Here is a 6943-nt window from a genome sequence, read left to right on the forward strand (position 1 = left end):
ACCTTTTTCTCTTCTCCTCTTCATAACTCATTTAAATGCAGTTGTGCAAATCTGATGAATATTTGGCCTGATGTTTAACTTTTCCTCCCTGTTTATCATCTCGTGTCTCTTAATCCTTTCCCCAATATAAGTTCCCCCTGACCAGCTGTGTCCATTCTTCACCTCCTCTCCTCTCGTCACTCGCTTTATTCTTTCACCCCTTTTGGCCTCCAGAAGTGTAATGACTTGTAAATAAACACAGCATGATGTTCCATAGACAACTGTCTGCAGTTGTGTTTTCACTAACCTCTGCTTTGTGGGTTTTTCCTTTGTAGCAAACCCACTGAAAAAAACATACACAGTATATTTCATAATGACGGAGGCCTCAGAACAAGATTATGGAGACTGATCATACTTGTTTTGACTGACATAATTTGGGGGATCTTAATGGTAAATAACATGCCTAACAGTCCCAAAGGATGTTGTGGCTACAATGTGAGTCCTTATGGTCCATTTACATCCTGACGCCCTCTCGGCTTGATTAGGGTAAAAGTGGGTACATGATGGGGGTGTGAGGTCTGTGTGTGGGCCCGCTTGGGGACCGGAAAGCAGTAGGGGCCACAATTTGTCAGGCCTTGGTGGCACAGTGGACGTGTGTGTTTGTTGTTGCAAATAAAGTATGTAAATGACACTTGTCAGGCTCTACCACATTACTTCTATACAGGGGTGTTCTGGTACACTCTTAAAAAAGGTTCTTAACAGTGATGCCTTAAGAAGAACTTCATTTTTGGTTCCACAAAGACCATGTTTTTTTTTAGTTTTCCCCCAAAGGCTCTTTAAAAGAAAGAACCATCTCTTTCTTGTACCTTTTTTTATAATCTGAAAACCTCTTTTCACCACAAAATTAATTACATGCCGCCTAAAGGCTCAAATATACAAAAGCATGTATCACTGACATTTTTATGAATACAAAATACTATATTAAACGTAGTATTCTTACAGTTTGTGTCAAATTATGTATTATTTATTTCTCTACATTCTGAATTCAGTATTACACTTCTTAAAAATAAATGTCCCAAAATGGGGTTTGGCAACAATGCCATAAAAAATGATTTCAAATATATATATCTGTTAAAAGTGAATTTGTTAACTTGACAGGACTTTAGCTAGACAGACTAAAACCCAATTCTTAGTTCATGCGTTATTGTCTGACGTGAAAAGTATAACCAGCAGTAAAGAAGCGTGAGGCTTTTCCATTTCCTTTCATTTCTGTAATAGAGGCCTTCGAGTACCTCCAGTTTCATATTTAGACACGGCGAAAAAAAGTGAACAACTTTTCCAAGCAGACGTCGTCCAGCCTCCTCTCTCGTCTCCGTCGCTCGCTTTTCTAGTTTGCTCTCTAGTTTTTGTCTACATTCCACCCACTTCTTCCCAAGCTTAAATATCCAGCCAATGACAAGAATCGAGAGAGCAAGAGACTGAAAAGAAGGGTAGAGATAAGGGGTGGAGGGGAAAAGAGAAGGAAATTTGCAGGCTGTGGAGGGCGAGTTTAATGAAACCAGTATGGGCGTCTCTGCCCGTGGATGTGTGTGTGTGGTGTGTGTGCGTGGAGGCTGGCTCATATGTGTATGGATGGGGGTTGGCCTGCATGTGTGTGTGTGAGTGAAATCTTTAATGGCTGTTTTCTGTCGTTGTTGAGCATGGACACATGTTGAATTTTGGGAATTTGGGCCCCAGGACCACAGGAATTTATCACTCCTGGGGGGGTCAGATGAGGAGGGTCGGGGAGGCCGGAGGGCTGATGGCCGGTGCAGGGGAGGCTGTATATGGGGTGGTCGGACATGGGCTGTCCCTCTCTCCTCCCCCCCTCCTCTTCCTTCCTTATGCCCTCCCTTGCATACCTTCACAGTCCAGCTGTCCGTCTCCACACGGCTTTACCCAGCGGGGGCATCAGGCTGAGGTGACGAGTGTAGTACTGATAGTAAGAGGAAGACAGGCCACCAACTGGGGTTACTGCACTGAACAAACATAGAGAAGTAGGAATCCTAGTCCGTGAAGAAAAGAAGAAAAAACACTGCATTCAATGAACACAGCAAGAAGAAAGCACAAGGCCTGATGAGTTATACCGACTTTGCGAAAGAAAATCTAATATTGCACTGTTAATATATTGCGTCATTGTACCGACGCCATTATCGCTTTGATTATTTGCATGGGGTCTTTTATTTGGACCATTGTGATCTGCTCATCTTACTAAAGCAGAAACAGTCAGGCCTGAATTGAAGTTTATTCCAGACAGTGTGGCGCAGAAGGAGATAAAGCAATAAAGGGCAGACTAAGGACAATTTCAACTCGGCGCGTGTTTGCTCCAGGCTGCACACGTCACCCTCACTACCCTCTCGTGCCGCTTACTGTGCTCTTTGTGGTGTGAAGTGGGCGGCTCTGCTTTTTTTTCCAAACATGTTCCACGATTACTTTACAATAGACGTAAGACCTGACACTAGTAGAGAGAGAACAATCAATCACATTATTGCAGCAGATTCCACATCTCCTACCATAATACTTGGTGAATGTCATATTATCTTATATCTGGCCAACTGTTTTCCACCTGCTTACACACAACTAATGTCGTGTGTTGTCGTAGTGTTTTGTTTATTTTAAAAACTTATTACTCACCCATCAGGAAGTATTTTACAATATCTCATCATGTCTGAAGTGTTGCACAAGAACTTCCAATCCCTCGTTCAACTCTCGTCCACAACCATGATCTCAAGGCCATTGGACTGTACTTTGTTATTTGAGCCTGCGCAACAGTAAAAAATGGGTTGACTTGTGGTTTACATAATGGTTTCGATTTTTTTAAAGACAAAAAGCCTGATGTCTCACAGAACTCCCATCTGTTTATAAGAGCTGCATGTTGTATGATGAAAGACATACAGAATGGAGCAATTGCGCAACGACTCTCAAAGGTTTCTGAGTGACACACAAAGGTCGGAGGGGGAATTTGGTGTTACTTCTGTTGTTAATACCAAAAATCATTCTGGTCCCAATCCTCCATAGGGAAGCACAGGTGTTGTTATTAAGAATGTAGCGCTCAATAAAATTGGTATTGACATGCAAGAACAGGGAACACTAGAGCTTTAACTGTATTATTTACAGGCCACATCGTTGTGACGCTATCTAGCAATTTGTTTTATGTTTTTGTTACCATCTACTTATGTTAGCTGGTTTATTATTATATGTCTGGGATGCTGACTTGGGCATTACATTACTAAAAGCAGAGAGCGTGACAGAGGTCGAGTAAATCAAGATCCTGTGGGCTTTCCTGTTGTAGCCATTCATTTTTAATATTCTCTATGGGCGTTTGGTAGTTGAAAAATCATTATGTGCTCTCAGTCATGGTCTGCTAAGTGTAGCAGGGCACGGTGCGAAGTAGTGTGATGAGCACTCAATTGAATGGTCCACAAAGTGCCTTGTGTTTAGAAACTCTTCTATCCATTATTATACCATAGGACGGGGGGGGGGGCCAGATCTTAACATGTATTTATTCCCTAATTAAGCACGAGGATGCATTAAAATGATCATAAAGTGACAGTAGAATGCATGCTAGTCCCTAAATGAGTCTATGCATGTCAGATAAATGTATGTCATGTTACGCCCATTCTACATTCATATATATTAATATTCACTCAAAGAATCCTGAAAAAAGTTCTACCCTCGCACTGTATTAGCACCAAACACAGGGCGCCGAGCACACCCTCCCAGTCTAGTCACGATAATAAGTAATATACTTTTGATGAAGAATTGCATAATTATATATCTATCTATTTTTGATATATACTATAAGATAATGTTTTCTTGATCGGGCATAATTAGAATGATTTTCTTGAAGGATCATGTGGCACTTAAGACTTAGAGTAATGATAAGCTGAAATATTTCAGCTTGTTTGCATCACAGGATGATAATCTTTACATTACAGATAGCAAGAGAAATCAGAAAAACATTATTTTCTTAATTGTTCATATAAATAACACCGTCTGTGATAGAATAAGCCGAATATAATTTCATTCATTCAGCCTCAAATGTTCTGAACAGTAGTTGTACTTGTTTGTGTTGTTGTAAAACAATTTTTGAAGACAAGTTTCAGTGTCTGTAAAATACTGTAGCAATAGGGTACAACTACTATGAGTCATCTCTGAAACAACCACTTCAGTTACTGCCGTTTAATGATCTAAAATGATACAGTTAATGTGGATAAACTACATTTATATGGACAATTGTGTGCGTCTTGAGAGAACTGATCTTCGTACATCCACTACTAAATGAAGCTAAGACACATTTAGGTTAAGAATATCTGCAAAATTTGGCTAAAAAAGAGTAGCTTTTCTAAATAACAGCCTCTCATCTTATTTTGTAGAACCACTTTGTCAATATTTTAGTCCACACTTTTAGTATTGGAGAACCTAATTTTCATCTATTAACGTATGCACTGTTGTCCCAATAACTTTTAATTTGGCTGCTTATTAATAGTTGAGCTTAGTACGTTGTATAAGTTTAGGTATGAGGTAGGATTAGGGGTCTATCTCAGGGGGACGGTCGTGGCCTAACTGGTTCGAGAGAGTTTTTCTCCTAACCCTAAGGTTTTGGTGGGTTTGAGTCTCGGGCCGTGCATACCACGACTGAGTTTGCCCTTGAGCAGGCACCGTGAACCCCAACCACTGCTTCCCCGATCTTTCGCCTGCAGCGATAAATGTGCTGCCCAACTGCTTCCGGGTATGTTGATTTGTTCATTGGGTGTGTGTGGTGTGTTTCACTGCTGTGTGTGTTGCACTTAGATGGGTTAGCATGCAGAGTCAGGAATTTCTGATGATGTATGGTGCGGAGGGCCCATACTTGGCTGTATGTCACGGTCACTTTTAAAATATGATTATGCAGAGATAATGCATTAATATGTGTTATTATAGTAGGACAATAACAACAGCCTTTACTATTATGCTATTAAATGTCCAAGTAGCGTCAATAAACATCAATTATATAGTGAGAATTGCTCCCTAATCTAAAATGGTTAACTGATTTTGTGTCTAATGGCAAAATTCATTGCAGTTTATACGGTGGCTTAACTATCCCACTCCATTTGGTGCAATAAACCACAACCCACTTATGCATCTGTCTATGCTTCTTTGTTGTTGAACAGTACAAGCCATGGGGGTCCCGAGCATTAAAACATCCCACTTGTTGGCCACAGTTTTGGGAGGAGAGGAGGTCGTATTCATACAATGAAAAGTGCACTGACTAGCAAGTTTTAAAACTGCTGGGATCGCCCTGCCTGAAGTCTGCTTTGGCCTACCATGGTCAGATTTTGATTTAATGCCCAGCTGAGCACACTGAATTACCCGTAGACATGACACTGGAAATTAGTGTGAGTGGTGTTTAGTAAGAGGGTGAACGAGTTGGGGAGAAGAGTAGCATTTTGTTATGAGACATGTGTGGTCTGCCCCTGAATGTCCAAGTCGTTATATACTGTGTTATTGGTGGTCATATAATCACTGCAGACTCTTACAAAGTTCACGAGACTACCAGCCAACCAAATGGCAAACAGAAGCGGTGCCTATTCCCATTCTGAAAGTGTGCTCCACATTTATATATTTTTGCTTCATAGTAGCCATCCCATTAGCACATGCGGCTAAAGAAAATTATTAAATGAATCAAAAAGTAGTCCAACAGAAAGTAAAGACTTCTACAAGGGCATTCTGGCTAACCACTTTGACCTTTCCTGTGAACCTTGAGGGGGTTGTCTTTCCCTGGGATGTGATACTGTGGGAAACACAGTGAGTGTCCCGGCTGAATCCGTTATTCAAGCGCACTGTGCTCACATTCCATCCGCTGGCATATCCAGAAGGTCACGTGCCACGTCAGACCAGAACGGCAGATGATATTACCCACCGACCTCCACACCGGCCCACAGCTCTGGCCAAGTGACGTGGACTGTGCCTGCGTTGCTGGACCTCAAGTCTTTTGTTCATGATGGTTGATTTCAGGTTTTTTCCCCAGTCCGGAGCAACACCACAGGGACAGCCTGCTTTTGAGATTTTTGCGGTCGGTCCTATTTTAAAACCATAAGTAGCATTTAGGTCAGTCAGTTAGTGAGCGGACGTAAATCACACATATGAGGAGATGTATGCGAGCATGTTTGTTTTCTGTTCATGCAGCGGTTTGTCAGTGGTGTTTGCTGTGTGAAGTCGCAAGTTGTTTTCCTGATGGGTGGCTACTGTTACGAGGCTTGACATGATCTTCATGTAATTTGGGAGGAAAAGCACAACAATTGTATCTGGAGGCTGACGCAGCTGAGATAGTATTGTGCAAGATTTGCACGTCACCCTGTGGGGGCGGTTTGCTTTTTTTTTGCACTGAGTCAAACATGACAATACATTTTAGACTGAACTCATCTGAGCATTTTTCAGAAAGAGAGCTACTGTTGGGCCTCGTTGTCATGTTGGATGCAGCTTTTGTGTTTCCATACTATACCCTGAAAACTGACAAACACTGTTTTGTGTGCATCACCTTTCTCTGCAGTAAATGTCAATGTAAGTCTGCTTTATTTACAGAAAAGAAGGCCAGTCAAAATAGTGCTTGCATTTATAAAGTCTTGTGAATACTTTGAGATTAATGAAAAGCAACAGCTTTGCTACTCTCTCACCGTCTCAAAGCCAGAATATGTTTTACTTTCATACCCAATTGAAGTGAATATTTTAATAATTATAGTTAATCACAGGTCAAGTAAGTGTGTACTGGGCGGTGTTTTTGAAACTAAAGTAAACGTACTTATTCAAACTAACAAAAAGTACTATAAATAAGAGAGAGAATTTCATCCATTTCACTTGTTTTACAATAACCATTCATCAATGATACCTATAAACCCAAACATGAAGAACATGATATAATGTAAACATTACCCTTGATCAAATA

Source organism: Cyprinus carpio, chromosome A14 (assembly GCF_018340385.1).
Source record: "Cyprinus carpio isolate SPL01 chromosome A14, ASM1834038v1, whole genome shotgun sequence".
NCBI classification, from domain to species: Eukaryota; Metazoa; Chordata; class Actinopteri; order Cypriniformes; family Cyprinidae; genus Cyprinus; species Cyprinus carpio.